The sequence below is a fragment of the Monomorium pharaonis genome, chromosome 9 (genome assembly GCF_013373865.1).
Source record: "Monomorium pharaonis isolate MP-MQ-018 chromosome 9, ASM1337386v2, whole genome shotgun sequence".
Taxonomy (NCBI): domain Eukaryota; kingdom Metazoa; phylum Arthropoda; class Insecta; order Hymenoptera; family Formicidae; genus Monomorium; species Monomorium pharaonis.
In genome coordinates this window covers 15411931-15434337 of record NC_050475.1, presented here as the reverse complement: position 1 = coordinate 15434337, position 22407 = coordinate 15411931, and the positions used below count along the sequence as shown (strand labels likewise).

At 43.7% G+C, this 22407-nt stretch overlaps 2 protein-coding genes across 5 annotated transcripts in view; both read right to left on the bottom strand.

Annotated features, from left to right (window-relative positions):
- The window catches only part of LOC105832990 (polypyrimidine tract-binding protein 1), a 304112-nt gene extending 285576 nt beyond the window's left edge, over positions 1-18536 (bottom strand). Inside the window, exon 1 of one of the 4 annotated variants that reach the window (XM_036292445.1) lies at positions 17423-18536. The gene's annotated coding sequence lies outside the window, so the exon portion shown is untranslated. The remainder of the gene's footprint in view (positions 1-17422) is intronic. The other 3 variants (XM_036292444.1, XM_036292451.1, XM_036292453.1) reach the window with 3 other exon arrangements.
- LOC105839279 (quinone oxidoreductase-like protein 2 homolog) overlaps positions 1-22407 on the bottom strand; it is a 207511-nt gene that overhangs the window by 68648 nt on the left and 116456 nt on the right. The window lies entirely within an intron of this gene.

Sequence of the window (22407 nt, the reverse complement as noted above, 5' to 3'; positions counted from 1 at the left end):
TGGCAAACTTGCCTCTCTTTTTTGCACGGTTCCGTGAACTTTTGCCTACCACACTAGATAAATCAAAAAGTGATATTACGAAGATAATATCGTTTGGTGTCTTAAAGTATCCCTATTAATATATTATTGTAATGATCGTCGAATCGACGCTATCAAATTTTTTTAAGACAACTGTAAAAGAAACAAGTGCTACCGAAATTTTGAATGACATAAATAGATAGTATAATAATGTAAAGTAAAAAGTGCTTATAAAATCAACACACTGCTTATAACGCAGGATTGGCAAAATTCCACTTTTTTTTTTTATAAAGTCCATGCCAGTGGTAAAAACTGATATTTTCTGAAAAAAAAGCGGCAAAAACTGGCAAAAACTGATCTCGTCTATAGCCGGTGAGAATCTACATTGTAGTCGGAAATTCTAATTCACAGACTGTTCTTTAACTTATGCAAATTAAATGTCACGATGATTAATCTAATAGATTAATTTAATAATAATATACGTAGTATATGTAATAATAATATACAATTATTTATTACAAATTGTTGAATATTATGTATTATGAAGTATGATTTATTATAAAAGAAATAGAAAATCTTCTTATCGATATTTTATCAATCTTAATTCACAAGCGATGTCCTAGATATCCTTATAATCTTAACTATGTGTATAATACTTCTGTACGCACGTATCTGCGAGAAAAAAGACGATATATAAAAAAGAGATATGTATTAACTAAATTATAAATTATTAAGTGGTAAATCTGAACCAGATTTGTTTGCAAATAAAAAATTAAAATTTTTACTATTGTTTATTTTTCTGTTATATTACCATTACCTACTTTTATTATATATGATGTTTTCTTATTAAAATAATATAATTATTTAAACGCAACTGCGTGAAAAGAGTCAGAATGTATAAGCACACGACATGCGTCTTTTGTCAAGCATGTGCACGCATCCCGGCAGGAATGGTGTCCCTCCGTGCGCGATAACCTACACACGAAGCACTGTACGTGTTACTGGGTGCGCAAAGAAGGCGGGCGGGGAGGAGCGAAAAAAATGAGGATCGCGCGACGAGAGAAAAGATGTGATACCGATTCGCAGGTGTCACATATTAGTTATTTTAGTTTTTGCCAGTTTGTTCCACTTGGATAAAGTTCGGGACGGTAAAAACCGGAATTTACCATGGTTTTTTCCACCCACTAGAATTTTCCAGCCAACTCTGTTATAACGACGTTATAACGTAAGATTATTTTGTCGTATTGTACATATTATGTAATAATGAGATGCCTACACAGAGAAAATTTTGTAGTGAAAATTACTATATACGGTAGTAGCGGACTATAAAAAGAAATTTTCGAGAATTATGCCACAAGTAGCGTAAGAACTATAATAATTTGATGAAAGATATAACAAAAATTTTCATGATTTCTTCCTTGGTCTGCGCTTACTATTTACCATAGTAATTTTTACTATAAAATTCTCTCCGTGTATCTCTAAAATTATTTAATTAAATAAAACCATGCAAATACGTGTCGCGAGAATGATAATTCAAGTGTAACAGTACCGAGAAAAGATAACATCAAACTGGTGTCAATTTTCGGAATACTGCTATCTGCAGCTGCATTGTATTTGCCATGAGAATGCCCGAACATTCGACAAACATTGCAAATGGTTCTTGACCTCAATGAGCTCTCCTGCATTTGTTGTACTTTGCTTACCAGTACTCGCGTTGCATTAGTGATTGCATTACTGATCATTAAGATAAGTATAATTGCAACGAGCCATTTGACACGGATGCCGAGCGTCATGCAAGTTGAGCACTACTGTCAAGCCGTTTTAGAGCACACAGAGAGGACATTTTCTTCCTTTTACTCTTCGTTTTTCTTTGTTTCCCGCGATTTGTGGTCCTATTATATGTTCTGCCAGACGGTTATATATCAATGTCCGTTGTTACGCAAATTCGACGATTTTATGTATTATATAAACCGTTAAGTATTTCAGTTACTACAGTTTAATAATTTTAAATATTAACCGAGCGAAATACGCGGAACAATATTATTGTGCAAAAGTATTCCATGAGCTTCCAGAACATTATACAATCGAAACAATATTTTTCCTAAATGAAAGAGCGTTCTTCTCTGTGTGACACTTTCTACCGGTAATATTTTTCAAGCTGACAATACTATTTTGCACGAAACATACTGTATATCGACGGATACAAGTGACGTCAAACGCATCAGATAACAAACATGCAATATTCAGCGCGTTTCGATTATTACATTTTCCACGTTACAAATTTTATCTCTCTGTAATCCGATTTATGGCACGCACAAAACTGTCCTGCGTAACAATATTCTAGGAAAGCTTTAATCATTTTATCAGACCTTGAAATTTATCAGATATTTTGCGGTATTTTATCCGAATGCGAGTACTATTGAGGATTTACGATCGTCCACGTTATTAGACCTTAAATCTCACGATTGACGAATATTTTGCGGTATTTTGCGGAAAATGGAGCCACATTGAAATTTAAGTACGTGATTTTCTCATAAAGTACACGAGAACCTATAATTCGCAAGCCCTCCTTTTGCCTAGGGAAAATATCACATTTCCAAAATTTCCGCAGGTAGAAGCGACCCCATTTCACGAAGGGTTCATTTCTTGTATTCGATGCTATTCGAGTTCCCCTTTGTTCGCTTCATGCTATTGTGTTGGTGGTCCTCCTCTCCCCCCCCCCTTCTTCTCTCGCTTTCTCTACGCTTGGAGACAGACGTGTTAAACACATTGCTTCACAGAAATCACAGTTTTTCCTATGGATGTATATTGCTGATAAATGTAAAAATTATACCAGTTACTCTATAAACAAAAAGTAACTAATATGAGTGTTATCTAGTATGCCAATCTTGGCATTACTCTAGAATCCAAATTGATACGGGACGTAAAGGATAAGGAGATAAATGTGCCAGAATTCAATGCAATTCGATGTAATGCTCAAGATTAGAAACAACGTATTTTACACGACGAAGTATGTTACACGACAAAAACCTTGCAATGGGGACGATCTAAAAAATTAGACGCGTTATGGTCCAGCCTGTACGCGATAGTAGAAAAGAATTCCGATGTAAACTACACGATTAAAGTCGGACAAAAAAGGATCTGGACATATGCAAACCGACTCAAGTTATTTACGGGAAATTAGAGAACGCATGTACACCAGTGCGAATAATAAAAATGACGAAGAAATTAACACAAAATAATAATAATAATAAACAATAATAAAAGATAACAAATAACAGATAATAAAAGAACAGGTAGGATAGGCAAAGAAAAGAGTAAGACAATAATAAATGCACAAGGAACTAAAGCACTCATCCGTCAAAGAACTCGAGCACTCACACCCCACATCCACGGAACTTTTCATACTGCAGCCCACCATTACTACTTACTAAAAATGAGTTACTAATACTACCTGATACCAACACAAAAACAGTAACTATCACTATAAAACTATCACTATCATTAGACTATCACTACAAAAAAACTACACTAAAAAGGAGAGGATAGAGAAGAACCAAGCTAGTCCACGCTCCTCTGATCCTTTCAATAGAGCACTCTGCAGTAGGCCATTCACCATGTCCTTCAAGAGGCCCTCAAAATCGCCGGAGAATTCGGAGAGATGGTCCGCCAGGTATTTCACCATCTCGGAACCCGAGTTAAGAGCATCCGCATTCGCTTCGGGTAAATGCTCAGACCCGTTAAAAATTCCCTTGCCCGGAAGTTTGAACAAATCCTCCTCCTCTATCGCTTCAAGCATCCCGACAATCCAGGAGTCCACCAAATCAACAAAATCATTCTCCACACCTATGGGCAGATCAAGACGTTCGGACATGACGGACATGACATTCACCACCGACAGACAACGAAGAACTAACGAGCATAATGGCAAACGACAGGAACGAGAAGAAACAGAAGAACTGACGTTTTCAAAAGTAAAAAGTAATTCAAAAAGAAAGCCAGATCCGGTAATCAAAAACGAAGAGAGACAGCGTAGCACAAATGTTGCAGAGTAATCACCTGGATCAAGAGACACAGTAATGATTCGCACCAAGTAAACGCGCAGCGTGAGACCGTGTACTATATGCGAGTGCACGACTTGCGAGCATCCGAGATTATTGGATCTCAACAACAGCTAAACCGATCAAGTTCTAAGTAGATTCAATCAAAAACTTGGGGTTGATTTGTATGATAAAACTGTTTTATTTTTTCTTTACGTACCCTGTGAGTGGAGATATCGCGACGCAAAGTCCAAAATGTCAAAATTTCATTCATATAAGATACATCGTCGTCGTCACTGTCAACCTTGCACGTAAAAGGACTAGAGAAGCAAGACGAGAAAATGTACGGTTCATTGTTTTGACACCAGCGGCGCTAACTTTCTATGGTAAGGAAGTGTCACTCTGTGTGTGTGTGTGTGTGTGTGTGTGTGTGTGTGTGTGTGTGTGTGTGTTTATCGCGAATCGCAATGTGAGCGCCGCTCCCTAGTATTAAAAAAAATAGTTTAAAATTGGTGCATTCGAATCAGAGATATACGTAAATAAAAACCACACAGGGTTAGAGAAATCCATGTGTGCCTAATACAGTTTTTTTCTGTGTGCCGTTTGAGGGTTAAGTCAGATTATAAATATAAACCTTTGATATTAAAATATTGGCTTCTTTGCATCCATATAAGGATGAAATAAAAATGAATATGAAGCAGATAAATAAATATTTTATTACAATTAAATGTTTTGTTATAAATATTTTTTCAAAAAACTTGGCGCGTATTTTTAAATAACTGAGAAAGCTAATAAAAATCTCTCTCTCTCTCTCTCTCCCTCCTGCTTTTCTCTCGGCCTCATCCACCTCAGGACGTCTCAAAGCGTGGAGGCGGCTTAATAATTCAAATGTTTACCGTCGCTTTCAAAGATAAGCTGATAAAAGCGTGCACTCGTCTCGAACCAATATAGGCAGCGGACTTAAAATCGCGCGTGTGCGGGTATGCGCACGTATACGACGGCGATGGAAGCACGCGGATGTAACGCGCATGATTCTCGGTAACGCACGGCGGCGCGCGCGCGCGCGCGCGCACACACCCACGTACGTAGCGGAACGGATTAATCTCCAATCGGCGCGTCCCGGTGCCAAGACGTCACTTTCATTAAATCACCGTCACGCAGACAGTAACCTCGTTTCCGCCGCCGACCGGGTACAATGTAATCGAAGAGTATTGCGACACACACGCGAGCGAATGACACGCGTGTTCCAATTCCGCGCGTAAAAGCATCGATTGATTATTCATTATTCCGAAAAGATATACGCAATTGTTTTGCCCGTCTCAAGTTTCGCGATATAAAATTTGAAAATAAATTACACAGAAAATAATAGAAGGAAGAAACTTTTTTAAATTACATATCGAAAATGACGAATGCAGGAATCGTTCAATTTCTACGCGCACTGATTTGGTAAAAAAGGTATGAATAAAGCGATCTTCGCGCAAGATTTCATTAATAAAATGTCATTATTCTGCGCGAAATGTCCCAAATCCACCGGCAGCTGTATACCAGTCGAATAGTTCGATCAGTTTCGACTCGAATGACGCGAAATTTAAGCACACAGGCTAAACACATTGACTGCGCAATTATGCGTGCAAAATGAAATTGTGCTGTCTACCAATAATCGAAGCGCGTCCATCCGAGCGCGATTATTGTTTCGAAGAGTGCACCCGGCGACAATGCTTCGTTTCGCAATAATCTCATCGCGCTGAGTAATACCTTTGCCGAACGGAACGGCGAATAGAACGTTTGCGCGACGCGTCCAACGCGCAAATTGTCGTCCCGTATGCTCGCCCGATTATTTCGCGCGGCGATTGCCAGCCGGCTGTCGCCTGCTATCATGACGCATTTTATCACATGTTGAAAATGTAAAGATGTTCCAATAGAAAAATTTAAGAATTCTTCCAATGTATCTGTACTTCAACAGTCGCCATTATTTTGTAACTGTATATACATTATATTTTTTATTCATGCAATTAATATATATCATCATTTTTCCCTCATATTTTTTTTCGTCGAAAGTACCGAAGCATATATCTTGATTATCTGTAAAAGCTATCAGGATTTTTTAATAAATTATAAGCTACTTTGAAAAAAGCTCTCAAGATCCCGAGTTACACCGTTGTTCATTCGATAGATCGATTTTTGTACAATATACTACAACTACTTGCGCAAACTTGTCTGTCTCGTGAAAGAGAGTACTTTGTAATACTTAATAAAAATTATCATTCTATTTTTATCGCTTCTATGCAAGCCACCAATCGCAAGTTAACGAGTCGCCTGACAGAGCGAGCAGGTGCGACGCTTCAAAATCGCGTCGGTAATAATGTAAACACCGGTGTCCCGAGCATGTGCAAGCTGCTCGAGAAAGCAGCTGTACTCCACACACCGCGCAGAATTTCTTCTCGGAGAGTAAAACGAACGGTTCAGGGCGCAAACGGAGGCGCGCCGATTCCCGAGTAACCTTTCCGGCGGCTCGAAAAAGGTCTTACTCGTGAGACGATCCGTAGATCCACGGTTCGACGAAAACGCTGAGTTATAACCGGAGATATCTGACGGAAGGCAGCTGCCGATGCCTTTCGGTTATTCGACCGGAACTAATAAACTATCGCCGGCCAAAGCGCGTGGATTTAAGAAATACTTTACGATGTTGCGTGTGCAAAGTGTTGAATTTTCAAAATTGAGCTTCCGCAGAAATGAACTGCCTTGGCAAGCGATTAATGCATATCGTATCAGTACAGAAAAGTTTTCATGCAAATTTTTGCCGAGCCAAGAAAGAAAAAACGAGAGAGAGAGAGAGAGAGAGAGAGAGAAACATTTAATTAAGTTAAACTCTGTTAAGTATATTTTGACTGTTAAATATTGTAATAAATTCGTTGACGTTAAACTTGACATTCTACGTGAAGCAATTAACTAAAATCAAGTCACATTAATAATCAAAATTAATTCAAACTTGCGGTTCATTAACTCTATACATCAGCATTATAAGTACAACTTTAAATATAAGCGTGTAAAGAATATCTTATTCATACGTGTAATTTAGTTTTCGGTGCAAAAATAACACACTATGCTGAATTTACATATTTAAACATGTAGTTTGACATGTTTTGCTGCGTTATTTTTGCGCGTAAAACTCAATTACATACATGGATAAAGCATTTTTTACACACTTGAATTTACAATGTAGAGAGACGAAGGATTGAACTAATTCAAATCGGAATATATGTAAACCAGCCCCGGTATAAATGAATCAAATAAACGCTCCGCGGGATATGATAATCCGACTGCTTTTGGTCCGTGACTATAAAGCCGACCCATTTGCCTGCAGTTGAACGTCTGCTCAGAGTCACACTAATGAGTCTCGGAATGTAACAGACGAGAAGTAAGTAAGGGACCCGTTGGCCCTGACACACATCTGTCGCAAATGAATTTTCAAGAAGCCCGAAAGCGGCATCGTTTTTCCATGCAAAGAAAATTCAAAGATACATTAGTAAGAAAACAGAATTTCGCTAACTCTCAACGAAGCGCGATCTATTCGATCGCCGCAACTATTTGCAAAGTGGAGAATGAAGACTCACTTAAATGTACAAACGATAGCTACTTGTAATTTACGTGAAGCACAGCGAACCGCAAGTTACTACCTGAATCATGTCTCCCTTGCAGCTTCTGCTACGCAGAGAGAAGAATATTTAACCACAAATCGGATTATAAAATCACATTTTGCCAGATCTCTATTACAAAAGTCATTCTCCATTATTTTTCCCCGGCGAAGCCCGCGCGTAGCTTGTCACTAATGCCCGCGACACTTTTATCGCGCAAGAATATCGGTGTCGGCGGCGCGGCGTTCCACCGAGCGGTGGAATTAATTGAGTATCTCTCTCCGCTCTCGGTGGGTGGACGTGCGGGATGGCGAAATTACTCGCTTCCTGGTTGAAGAGCCTCGGATTGTTCGCCGACGCGAGAACCGGCGGCGCGCGCGTTTGAGCGCTCGGTTTACATCACGTCATTTTATGTAATAATTAGTATTATCGATCGCGGCGCAAATTGCCGGCAACCGCGAGCGAGACGGAAAGTTTTTTCCCCTCCCTCCCTCCCTTTGCATTCTTAAAATGTCATTTTCGGTTGGGAAAACAAGGTAACGCGTGACGTATCTCGCGAGCCTCCGTTATTCTAATATTCGCCGAGCCAAATATCGCAAAAATTTCTACGCGACGAGAATTTTCCATCCATCTGCATGTAGAACGACTCTCTCTCTAATCCATTTTATCATGTACATACCAAAAACCATTTTCCGCGGAGGGATATACCCAAAATACGCATGATAGCGAGAACGCTTCCGCGGCTTACGCGTAACAAGAAATTGATTTTCGGCGACGTGAAAAAAAAAACAGAAGGGTGGGGGGGAGGCAAAGAGAGAGGGAGGGAAGAGAGAGAAGCAAATCGTTTTTGCCCACGCCGACCAAAAATCATGCTCCCGGCGCGCAATCTCGGTAATCCGATCTAATTAACACGGAGACGTGATCGGATCATCGAGCGCCCGCATTATTGGATACGTCGCTGCGTCGACGATCGGCGGTTTTGTACACACGACGAAATTGTTTTCGAAACCGGCCGATGAACGACAGTGCTGCAACGCGCGCGCCCGTTCATAGCTCCATGGCGTTATTTTCAAGCGGCTCGCCGCGACGCGATTCTGTCCATTTATTTACGGTACGACGCGACGCGACGAACTAACGAATCCTTTATTTCGATCGCGTTTCGGAAATCGGGGACGAGAGATGTTCGATCGGGATCGTTGCCGATTAGTGCGCGTCCGGCGCGACACGACGTCACAACTCGGAACACATGTACGTTCGCGACCATATTTTTGCAAATGCAAATTAACTTTTTGCGAACCACGCAAAGTTAGATTAGCTGCAGCTGTTTTAAAACTGTTGCAAGGTACCTGTACCCCAATATGGCCAATTAAATAATGAATTTCACAGAAATCGCTAATATATCGCTCAAGACGTCGATATGATGTATATATGCTAGTTAACTCCTCAATATCTCCTTTCTATGGCTTGTAATCACACTTTACTCAAATTGTGTTCTTCCAAATCTGAAATTTCAGAAGTAAGTTTTTGCTTTGTGTATCACGTAACAATTATAAATATCCACAATTCATATTATTGTAACTCTTTATTTATGCTTTTCAACACTGTACTTATTTTAGGTTTTTATTAGAACATCTTGTTTATAATTACAGAAAGAAAGATCTTTGTATTGTAAATGCCATTATGGCCAGAGACATTATAAAAACACAATATATCTTGTTAATATATTATACAAGAAAGTTAAGATTCTGTTTCTTCATTTAACGTTTAATTTTTGATTAGTATTTCTTGTCTTTCTCTAGTTAGTTGAAGCTTCTTGACAGGTAAAAGTTAAAATAACGCCCCTTGTAGTAAATAAACACAGTTTTATTATTTAAAGAATAGCTATATGTGTAATTTTTTCCATAAGTATGTTAATAAATGCTTAATTAAACGTGTTAATTTTGTTAGATCGCATTTTTCCAAAAATATTTACGAAAAAGAAGAAAATACATAGCTAGGCCACATTGAATATATATGTAATCAACATGGCTACGTGCTATCTTTTTGTTAAATCTTTACTATACTTATATAAATAATTGAAAATATTTTGTTTAGTTTCAGAAATGTTTCCTATTTTAAATCTGACCCTTATTTTTCAATTTCGTATTCATCAAAAAATTACAAAAATTGCCAAAGCTTGGGGAGCATATCAAACACCTTATTTTATTCAAAATATACAATCTAAAAAGAGTTTTCAATTAGTCAGAAGTTAGCAAATTTTTATGTTTGTCCTTTTTATAATAAATCGTTTATCATTAAAAGATAAAGCTTTTTTATTTAAAAAGAAACATTATTTTGAACTTTTATTCAAATGGGATACTTGTAGTTGGATAATGTTCAGGATAATTGGCGATAAAATTAATCCCACATGGTTCAAGGCGTGACTTTATTCACCTGATTTACGAAGGGTTAATAAAAATGAAATTCCGCGAGATGACAATACTCAGATGAAAGGAGAAGAGAGCGAATAAAAATCGGAATCTTTCCATTTGACACAACGCTGTTAGAAGAAAATTCAAAACGAGAAAACTTTGATCGATGCTATGAAACTTTAATATCTCATGGTGATAACTTTACACACGCCAGAGGAAGCGCATCTCTGCGGAAACCTCGAATAAATCACGAGGTATCGCAAGGTAAAGAGATCAGATTGTTAAATAAAATCGCGAGGGTTTTTTTACGGCCGGCCGAACGGCGCCGCTCGCACAGCCGAGCCGGAGCGGAATAACCACGCGATCGTATTCACGATTATTAGCCCGTCCGTTAATTTGTCGTTGCCGTCGACGACAGGCCGTCTCCACGAAAGACAGACGGGCCTGCGCCGTGAGTATTACGGCGGCAGTTAATTTTCAGTATCGATCATCCCCGCGCGCAACGAGGGCGATTTAATTAATTAATTTCTCGCGACATGAGTTACGAGTACCCTGTTGGACGTTCGATCGGTGGGAAAATGAAGCCCGGTCTCGTCGCAGAGAACGCGGCCAAACACCGAGCCTCTCGCGGGCGAGAAAAACAGCGAAAAAAAAAGCTCGGGGACGTGCGCGTCCGTTCTTAGAACGGCAACAATGTACGAAGATGCACCGAGTTTCTTGTATAGCTTGCAGAATTTGTAGGTAGGTTTACGCGATAAAACGTAGGACGTTTACTCGCGGCACGAACGCACGCGCGAGTTAAGAGACTACTCGCGTGATGGCGGCTCTCGAGTTACACTCGTTTCATGCCGAATGAAATTGCGTATCCACCTCCCGCGGAAACATCACGTCAATGCCACGCGAACCCGTGTGCGTTGCTTATTTTTCCGCGGGATAGTTTCCGGTAGATGTTTACCCGAGCGGAAGACTCCGACTGCGGTGGAGGGACGTGCGGGGGGAAGAGAGATAATAAAGAGAGTTCTTTTACTCCTCTCGCGATGCTACCCTCTTCCGCGGAAAGCTAGGCCGGCGGTTTGGAAACCGCAAATCGCGAAACACGGAAATCACGCAGGGGGGAGGAGAGGAAGGGGGGAGGGGGGAGAGAGAGAGAGAGAGAGAACCTGACGAGAATACCGTCGAGCAATCGATTACCGGAGAGGAATCGCCCTCTTATTACTCCAGACAACCGCTTTGCGAAACGTTGCAAAACGAACGTCGAACATCGATCGACAGTCGACGCGATCACGAACAAACAAACGCTGGAAAGAATCCAGATCGACAGCTATAAATATGCGGATGCTCGGAAATCCAAGCGGAATTGTTCGGCGGCACGTGCTCTAGGGAAAAAAGGGATATTGCGAGAAAAAAATTTCAATAAGAAAAAAAATAAAAATAGAAAATGTGTCCTCTCGAATGTGCCGGATGTTACGCGTATCAAATCCCTCTTATTAGAAGGTCCCGTTGTCCCTCCTGGGAGGAGTTTCCCGGGACGTAATCCGCGCTTACAAATCTCGAATCACGGGTGAAAAATCGACGGGGCCGCGACACGACAGACCATAAACGTCGAAATGGAAAAATATGATACGCTCCGCGAACCCAAAATACGAAAGTTCCAAGTCTGACGTTAAAGAAAATGGAAGGGAGGGAACTTGGAAAGGAAATATTCCGCTCGCGCGGCGGAGAGGGAGAAATTGATGGATTGCTTTGCCGGGAGTCGGACGACCTTGATGATCAAAGGAGCTCGCGCCACCACGTGGGTGGCGGATTTGACTTAAATGTCACTTGAACTTTGTAGGCCTGAATTAGACTTGAATTTTACAAACGCTAATTTCACAGCGATACTTTAAAACTTTTTCAAAGAGAAAGAGAGAGAGAGAGAGAGAGAACAAAAAGCAAACAACACAAAGTGAGTAGCCGATTCTGCAAGATTCCAAATAGATTGTTAAAGAGAAAAGTTAACATTGTCGTTCGCGTGTTTCAAATTTTAGGTTGCAATTTGAAGAAAGACATTGTGTCTTTATTGGCGTGCGAAAGAGCTATTACGCCATATCGGTATAGATAGAAAGTAAGCGGCAAGATAAAGCGAAGCTCAGAGTTTACATTACAATCTAATTATCATGAAATCGACAGTCCTAATTAAGATAACCGCTGCATTTCAACTCGCGGAGAGAGGGGTTATTAACTTGTACAAAAAAAAAAAAAAAAAAAGCGAAGAGAAGCCAAATTGACCTTCCGCGCTTAATAAATCCTTTAATATCTCGGTTATGGGAAGCATTTAGTCGTCTCGTAGGTCCGTAAGATCGTTCCGGCGCATGCTCAACATTCTCGGCATAGGGTTCCCATAAATTGCGAGTATGATACGTCCTGAAAACGTCGGCCGGGAGTGCTTTAACACTAAACGACGAGAGAAGACGAACAAAAAGAAAGAAAAGATTAAACGGATGACACGTTGGATCGATATCAAGGTAAAATGAGACACCTAACGTGCGCTGCTCGCGGCGGCAGCGGCGGTGCGGCTATAAAATATCAGCAAACGAGTTTTTGCAACCTGTCAGCGCTTCTTTGAAACTCAATAATAATTCCATAACTAACCGATAAAATTCATCGTCGGTTATCCAATGGCGATAAAACTGTATTCCCTGCTATTATTAATACTTCTATTAAATATCGTTACCATTAATTCCCCGCGGTTGCGGAGAGCGACGAGAGATATAAAAAAATTCGAGATTGTCGATCTCAAAAATAAAAATAGAACAACTAAATTTCAATTTAATTGCTTAAACAATTTAAATTATGTCTCGTGTCTCATACACAGACCCTTTAGATTATACTCTGAAAGAACAATTTCGTTAAAATATCTAATGCTTTAATCATAAAAATACAGATTTAAACATAAACAACTTTGAATTATTTATACTTTTGAATTATATTATTCGGCTAATTCTACCTCAAATTTAAACATATATAAAAAAATAAAAAACATTTCAAGTGAAATAATTGTAAAAGCGTCTTAAATGTTTTTGAGAACATACTAAAATTTTGTTTCTTTAGAGATGAAAAATTCTTTAAAAAAACACAACCATTCCTCAGCGAGTCAGAAATAATGAAATTCAGGTTAAATAATTACGTTCAAGATAATTGCTAAAAGAAATGTTGAAATTTTTTGCAACATTGCTCATTATTTCTAAACGTCCCGTATAATTATTTCGATGGATCTAATAAAATTCTTTTCAAATCTGCTAAATCTAGCTAAATTTCTAGATACCTCAGCAAAAAGATACCGCGCACAACGGAAAGATTCTCCCGTTAGGCAAATATTCTCGCAAACGTCGCAAAAACGAAATCCGGCTCGCCTAACGCGTCAATTTCATCGAAAAAACATTCGAGAGGCTAGAAACGAAGAGAACTCGACTTTGCTCAAATTGCGAAACGCGTCTCGCATAATGATGAACCGATGGCGATTTCGGTTTCGGTTGCGGGCGGGCGGCGATAGAGTCTCACCGATGGCAGAAAGAGAGGGTCACCCCTCCACCACCCGCCGAAGATAGCGGGAACCGGTTCTCGCGATTCAGGCGGGCGAGGTGATCACGGCCAAAAAAAAATGGTTTAATCATAATCCGAATGCAATATCGCCGACGCAGGTGCATCATCGTAGAAAATAGTTCTCGGGCGTCTCGCAAATGTCGCGCGCGCGCGCGCGTGCGATTACCATTCGTGGCGCAAAAATACACCCGAGACAGTCTTAGTCATCGATATTCGGATCACGGCCACAATTACGGCCGATATCACCGACCGTGGAATTTCAGGCCGAGATATGGCGTGAATTGCGAAGTAGCCTGCGAACCCTTTCAACACGCCGTAAAAATATTATACTGAGAAAAGGAGAGGGTGGGGGGGGGGATGAATATCTTCTGTTCGATTTCTACCGACATTACGCGCATAAAAAGTACGCTAGATTGAAAATTCCGTAATCACGAAAATTAATTGTGAACACAGATACGATACACTCCGCGAGTCTAATTGATAGACTTGCGACTGACAAACCGCGAGTCTGACCAAATTTGTCCATCGAGAAACTACACCTAATCTCGCGCGATTACGGTAGGATTTCCTAATACGTCGACCGGCGACGTTCGTGCGTACGAACGCAAAAGGTGTGGCTTCTAATTCCCGAGGAAGCAATTACGCCGCTGAAAGTTGCTTCACTCGTTCGTTCGCGAGACTCGCAAGGAGGTGTGTGCTCTGATTGCCGGTTGGTTTGCAGCCTAGTTTCTATTGACAATGGCGTAGTTGACGAATCTTGCTCGGCGAGACGCGGATACGTATTTCGGTTTCGCGAAAATCCCGAAATTTCAAATCAAAGCCGAACAGTCAAAAGAACGCTACGTTTTAGGGCAAGTCGCGCATGTGTCGATGCAGAACAGTAACCTTGGAATAAAAAAAAATACTTTCAAGCAAATTGTGGCGTTTTAAAGTGAATCAAAAGTCTCAAACCCAACGCACTTGACGCCGCGCTGGACTATAATCTTTCAAGCCGAATTCTCTCTACTTATGAGCCATCGTCGATTATAAACACTTGTTATTAAATTGAATTATTGTTATTAAAATAAAACTCTGCATTTATTCTTTTTCATTCGAGTTATGTCGCTTCGATCCCTTTTAGTGAACCTAAATCAAATGACACAGGCTCACAGATCCAACTGTGTAATCGCAGGGTTTGAAAGTTCCTCGTCAAAATTACAATCTGGGGGGAAAAAAACTAAAAAAGCAAGAAAAATATTACAATCTCTAAGACCATTCCTCGGGAAGCGACGACAAACGCAGAAGGAGGATCCGCGAGGAGTCGCCGGGGGCGGGGGGACAACGGTGATTCTCACGATCCCGAAGAACCTGGCGTACCTATCTCGGAGTGGCGTACCGCGGTCGCCGGGCCAGGTACCGTAGGCCAGGTGCGATACATGCATGCGGCGGCGCACGTACGCGGGGCCGTGGGTTCGAGGAACGCGGCGTTGCGCCGCGCAATGCGGCGCCGCGATAAGCCGCGCGTAACTATGCGCCACCGGCAGCCAAGCTGCTGCCGCTCCGTTTATGGCGGCGATTTTTACGCCCACCGCCTCGCAAAAACCGGCGATGGTACTCTTTCTCTCTCTCTCTCTCTCTTTCTCTTTCTCTCGTCTACTCTGTACCGCCCGTCCTCTTGTTACTAGGAACAATACAAACTCATCGACACACCCGCCCGGCCGGCCGACGCTCGTCGTCTCTCCCTTACACGCCCTACGACGGGCGACAGCGTCGTTTTCCCAGCGGTGAACGATCGCTCCGCGAGATACGTGCACACGTTCGTGCGATGGGCCGTCGCCTCGCCGTGGAAAGAAACCAGTCGAAGCCCCGCGAGACAACGGAAAATTATTTACCGGGAGACGCGACGTAAATATTCAACGGCACTTGCCGCGAAACGGGGGCACCGGACAAATAGCCGAGGGGAGGAAGTGCGCGCAATTTATAGACTTTCCACCAAAACAGTGAAGATTAATGACTGTTAATAAGCCACCCGCTTGTAAAGTTCGTCGAGCTGTACTTGGCGCTGTCGCGTCACTCGCGCGAGAGGCGAAGCAAAATATTTGATTCGTGAATGTGACCTTTGTTATAACTTTGTTAAATTGTCGAGTAGAAATCGACGTGCTATCTTTTTTCGCTTATATTTCCACGCGGAAAGAACGGTTTCGGTTAGGTAACTCGAAAGATTTACACGATGGGTACAGATAAAAGTGATTTTGCTAAGTCATGGAAATAATTATGTAAAACACTCAAATTGGTTATCAAAACTTCTTGCTCATCATGTTTGAGCATTCTACGTAATTATTTGGATAGTCTAATCTTTCCGTGTATTATTAACCGTGATCGGGACGTTTACTCAAATTATGTAAAAGAATTTCCTAAGAATTCCTCGATTTTGCAAGATTTCTATTCAAAATTTCAGGTAACATTACAAAATTCATCTTGTTATATCTTTTAACGTTTTCCTTAATTATACAGTCAAAAAGAAAAGCGGTTCAAGTTGTGAAAAAACTGAAAAAATACTAAAAAGAAAAAATATTTGCTATAACGATCTGTCATATGCCACATTTAGTTTATATTGTTTCTTTTTAATACTTTTTAATACCGCGACACACGAATCTATTTCACCAGATGTGTTTTTCATCATTTAACGCTAATCGATTGTCGACACCTCGCATTGTTAAGAAAAAGTGAATCGAGAAATCAAAAATGAATAATTTTGTCACAGAGAGAGATAGAATTTAAATTTTTACAAGTAAAATATCAAAGTTTTCCGCGAGTACGTATCAACAAAATTTCATAAGGATTCACGACATTCCAGCGTAAAAAATTAATAAATAATTTCCTGAAAAAATTGCAGGTTTTATTCCTGGTTTTTCCCGACAGTAAACACTTTGTTACAGCCCCCGTTGCGGTTAGGTGGATAAGTTTGAAAATAAAAAAAGATTGTATAAGCGGTAATGAATGTTATCAGAGTTACATAAATACAAGATTTCAGTTAACCAGTAAGTTTAAGAAACGGATGTGTGATCGAGCTTACACAATACAATCGTAAAGCAAGTCCCATCATTGCTTACAAAGCTGAGTAAATAAAAACCATTCTATTGCAATTTGCGATTAGATTAATGTAACTAGATAACCTATATCTTTTGTTATTGATATTATCAGGTGTATGTATCATCCTGCGTGGCCGATCGCACGAGACCCGATTTCGTAACCTCAAAGGAAAGCTACCACGTGCGCATCGCATCCCCGGCCAGCTTCCGGCCGTTTGCGCAAGGCGCGACTGCGCTTGGAAATCGGCGCGCGAAATCGGCTTTCCGGTGCGGCGCGCTCGGAAAAAGGCGAAGGCCGAAGGCCGAAGGACCGCGACGGACGGCATCCGCCCGGAGGAGAACAATCGGCCGCCGACGGAGCAGGGAGCCGCGTCGTCGGGAGCGGAAATTGGCGACCACGTGCGACGAGGGAGGTCTCGGGACATGCGCCTTTCGCGGGCGCGCGCGCCGCGAGAGGGGCGAGGGGGAGGGGGAGGGGGAAGGGGGATCAGGTCCGCGCGGATTTCGGAGCGCGCGCAGCGGGTTCGCGCGCTCCGGCGGCCGCGTGCGGCCGCGCCGGAAACGCTCTCCCGGCTTCAACGTGGGCACGAGGTTGGATGGAGGGCAAGCAAACCAAGCAAGCACGGCGGTCGCAATACTCGCAATACGCCGATCGTTGTACTAACCGTGTCCACGGTAGGTTCCCGGGCGGTGGCGGCGGCGGCGACGGTGGTGGTGGCGACGACCAGCGGTTACGGCAACGATGGAAGGAATGTCCAGGCGAATTCCGGAGTATATCCGTGCGATTCTCTCTCTCTCTCTCTCTCGGCGTGGCTTCTGCCCTCGACTCCTCCGTCGAACGTCTCACTCACGAGTAACGTACAAAGTAAAATTCCGAGAGAAATACAGAGAGAGAGAGGGAGGGAGGGAGGGAGGAAGGAAGGCTCCTCCGCAAATCTTCCGCCTGTGTCAGAAATTTTTCCGCCTCGCGGTTATTCGGACGCGCACACGCGAGAGACACGCACTGCTGTGGAGTCACGACGAGACGGCGCGGCGGTGGCGGCGACTACGGCGGATTCACGCTCGTTTACGAATCGAAGTCAAACGTCAAACCGGGAAACCGACTGTGACGACGACGACGACGACGACGGCAACGGCAACGGATACACGCACAAACACACACGCACGCGCGCGCCCGTCGAGATGGAGCACAGCGTCGGTCGTTTCACGCGTCTCTCTCTCTTTTCTCGGCTGTCGGCGAGGAGCCCGTTTTAGAGGTTAGGAAGCGCACGACGACGACGCACCACCGGCTAGCTACTGCTCTCCTTCCTCTCACCGCCTTTCCCTACGAGCTACGTGCGGCCGCCGTCTCTCTCCAACCGTCTGCCCCTCTCGCTCTGGCACTCTCCCACACGAGGGTCGGGTCTCTCTTTCTTTCTCTCGCTCGCTCTCTCTCTCTCTCTCTCTACCGAGAATGACTGTACGATCCGCGTCGCGTTGTACGCCGTTCATGCCATGCAACTAAACCGATCGTCCGTTTTGCCGGGGGTAAACACCGAAGTAAACGCGAGAGACTGACGGAGAGCGAGAGGGAGGGATAAACAACGCGGTGAGGAAGCGAGACGGCCGGGAAGGAAAACAAGGTAAAGGAGGTGCGAAGCGCCTCGCATCGACAACAAAGACGAAACGCGTACGCATCATCGCCGTCGTCGTCATCGTCATCGTCGCTGCCGTCGGAGAAAAAAGCGTAGAGAAGGGGATTCTCCGAATTACACTCCGGTGTGTAGGGCGATAGAGGAGGGACCTCTCCGAGATGACGCGCGACCGCGAAAACGTACATACGCATGTACGTACCATGTACATCCGCGCGCGACGGATCCGGCTAAAAATTACGTGCACTTGGTGCAAAAGAAGAGAGTAGGACGGTTAAAAATAGGGAGATAGAAAAAGAGAGATATAAAAGCGACGTTGAAACTTTGCTACGAATCGTGACGCGACACGAGAGAGAGAGAGAGAGAGAGAGAGAGCAGGGCGAGGGGCGGGAGAGGGCGAGAGAGAGGGACGCGGTTGGTGACGCGATGGGAGAAGGTTAGGCGCGGGAGAGAGGGGGGAGAGAGGCGGCGGCGGCGGCGGCAGGCTTACCGTGGTCGAGTGTGGTGTGGGCCAAAGTGCGGGCGCGGGGGTTATCACGCGAGTGGGGAGCGACACAACGACTCCGACTCGGCGGAGGGACGCGGGGCGACTGACGCTCCGCACGGTAGTGGGGGAACGTAGGCTTCCGCGGGTCGGTTGGGAGGGGGAGGGGCGGCAGGCCTGCCAGCCGGCAACAGCCGACGCGGCTCGATCCGCCGCGATCTCGCTCGCGCCTCCCGCGCGGCCGTCGGCGTCGTCCTTCTCGCTCCCCTGCCAGAGCGAGTTCGATGTATCGTCGTTGCCGTCGTTGCCGCCGCCGCTGTCGGCGTACGACGTAGGAGACGCGCCAAGGGTGTATACGGGGTGTCCATGATATTCGTTCGGCGATTACGCACTATTCACCCATCGACTCCCCCGGCGGAACGATTTCGCAATGGCGCAATGGTGGCGGGCGGGGGACCGCTCGCGCTTTACGATTTAATTCATCGCGTAACGCGCGCGCGGTAAATAATCATTCGCGCGATGTTGTAGCTTGTAATGCGTAAACTCGCGTAGAATGCCTCTCGTCGCCCGACTCGGGCTAGGAAAGTGGAAATAAATGTTCCGCGCGGGGACATTTGCATAATACGAGTTTGCATAGCACACATCTTGACTGTATTTGCATAATACGGATCCTGTTTGTATTTGCATAATCCAAATTTCGATTTTATTTCAGCGGAGTAATATTCTATCGTTCGAAAATAGTTGACGGTACCCGCTACCCGGTGAGAATTACGTGTGTTCGATGCGTTATTCATGATGGCACCCGAAAGTAACTCGGAATTTTTCGTGTCACTTTTTTATTATCGCGCGATATTCGAAAGGTGAAACGCGCGAGGAGAAAAATGCCCTTTACGGATTGCTCGCAAGGACGGCAATTGCAACGTTTAGGAAAAAAATCTGACTGAAAACCGTAAAATGTATACTCGACGCGACAAAAATATCTACATCATAGATTGATAATTGCCCTTGAAATTCCCTTGGAATTATTCATCGCCGTTGAATCGACCGAGCGCGCGGCAGATCCCACCTCCGGTACTTTCTTCGGTATGTTCGAACCTCATCGCGAACAAAGAGCCCCCCTAGCGAAGGGAATTCCGCTCTCTGCACGCGCGTTTCACCCGGTATATGTGCGCGCAGGACGATCACACGGGCGAAAAGAATACTCGGCACGGCAAGGTAAAAAGACAAGAGGGGGAGGGGAGAAACGGCGGGATGGGGCCCCGAAGAAGAAAACGAGAGTCGGCGAGACGAGGACGGTGCGCGTCCGTGAAAAAGCGACGAGAGAGACGAACGCACGGAAGGGGCAGGAGGAAGGGAAAGGCGGGGGACACCGGGGTGTTCAGGGAAACGAACGGGAGACCTTGTACATCGTGTGGAGAACGAAGCTTTGTGTCGGATGGCAGTTGTGTGAAGGGAAGAGCCTGCCCAGAACGGAAGGAGGGAAAAGCGGGGAACGGGGAGGAGAAGGCCAGAAGGGCCCTCGACCGTCTGTGTATCCGCGCGTGCATAAAGGTCCTCTCACACGACCGGCTTTCCTCCGCCTCCTCCCCTCCCCCCCCCCCCTCGTCCTCATCCCTTCTTCTCCGGTCGCCAGCGGGAGCGGGACCGGACCGAATGAGAAAACCGGATCGCCGCTTCTCACTTTTACGTTTGAATGCCGGAGCATTTTTCGGAGATGCGCGATGTGTGTTACTCGATACGGGATATCCTCCTCCCTCTCACACCCCCCGGGACGTACACTTTCGCCCGCGGATGTATTTTTAGCCGCGGACCTGCGTATTTTTGACAAGCCCGGATCCTCGAGAGGGGAGGGTTGGACCGATGCCCCTGTTAGATGCCCTCGAGAATCCGCACCGGGAATAAACGCTTCGATCGGGTCGGTCGGTCGGGTTTCGATCGAGGGAAGGTTGCGAGTTTGACGAGAACGCTCGGTGAAACGCTCGAGAGAAACGGATTTGTGGATTCCGAATTATACGCCGCGCCGTTGTGGCAACGGGAAACGTTGCGTTGCAGCCTGCTCGAAAGATCGATCTTTTTCTCTTCCCTTTTTTTCTACAAAGCCGGTATAGCGTGCGTCGTGGGTGGCGTCATCGTTTCTCAAAATCTCGGCGCGATAAGACAATTTCTTCACGAGAGTTTCCACTTCTGTGTGTAACGAGGCAATGTCCATTATTTTCACTTTCCCCTCTTTCGTCGATTATACTTCGGGCCTCGCGCGCTTTTGACTCCGGAATCGTAGGTTTTAATCACGCTTCATCACGTACGCCGGGATCGATTCCCGTAGTGTGAAAGTACGATACGTGCGATGTGTACTACCGATGGGCACCGTAATTCTACAGATTAGTACGTGCCGCGACGCGGACACGCGCGAGAGAGTGGGAAGCGAATCGCACAACCGTGGGAGCGCATCGTCAAACGAAACTCGACGACGAAATCGTCGTCCCCATCGCGCGAGAGAAGCGCGGCCGTAAACCGGCGCGTATCACGTATCAGCCGACTAATCAGTGAAATTCATTCATTAAGCGCGCGTGAAATCTCGCGACGACGCGCCGTCGTGTTGTGCAAGGCGCGATTCAATAAACACTTTCGTGTGCTCAGCAGGCGTATTAAGGCGCACGTTTGCAAACATTACATAAACAAATCTACGGAATTATTATCGGCTGTCAAGCCGAGTCACTTGCGCTTAAGCGTGATACGTGTTTATTTATAAATAACAGTATTATTCAGCCGCATCATCCCCATCGCTGTATCATCGCGATACATTACGTCTATAGTTAAACTCGTAGTGTCAAATTTTACTCAATTGAGTCATTTTTAACGATTTCATAAGTCGCCACTGCTCCTACCTAATAAGAAAGTAAAATTTAACAAATCAACGAAGGTTAAATTTAAAAAAATCAACAATATTAAGTAAGTACATATTTACTCAATATTAGTCAAATTAACTACTTCATTTAGTCAAATTAACCAAATATTGGGTAGGAGCAATGGCGACTCAATGGAAATGGAAATTAACAGTGTATATTGTAAAATTGTACCTCGCGTGACACTACGCTGAAAAAGAGTTCGGTATTAATAATCAAGTCTAATTCGGTTAATAATCAAATATTTAATAATATTTAATAACCAATTAGTCATTATTACGCTTTCGATTACTATTAATATTATTATTAAATATTACCGAATATTGGGTTATATTAACCCTTCGTCTCTGTACACTCATTTTCACCAACACGGTCTGTACACCGATCCCTTTTTGTCCTGTCCCCTGTTTTTAAAATGTTAAAGACATGCAAAAAATCTGAAAAAAATTCCTAATTACTCTTGAGTGACTACATTTTAAATTTTAATAATTACTTTGGTGATTTATTAAAAGGGAGCCAAGCTCCGTCTGTCACCAGTCTTGTGGTTATACAAGTGAACAATTTCGATTGTTCCCTTTTTGGAATCAATACAGACGGAGGGTTAATCAAACATTTAACTGAAATTATTTTAT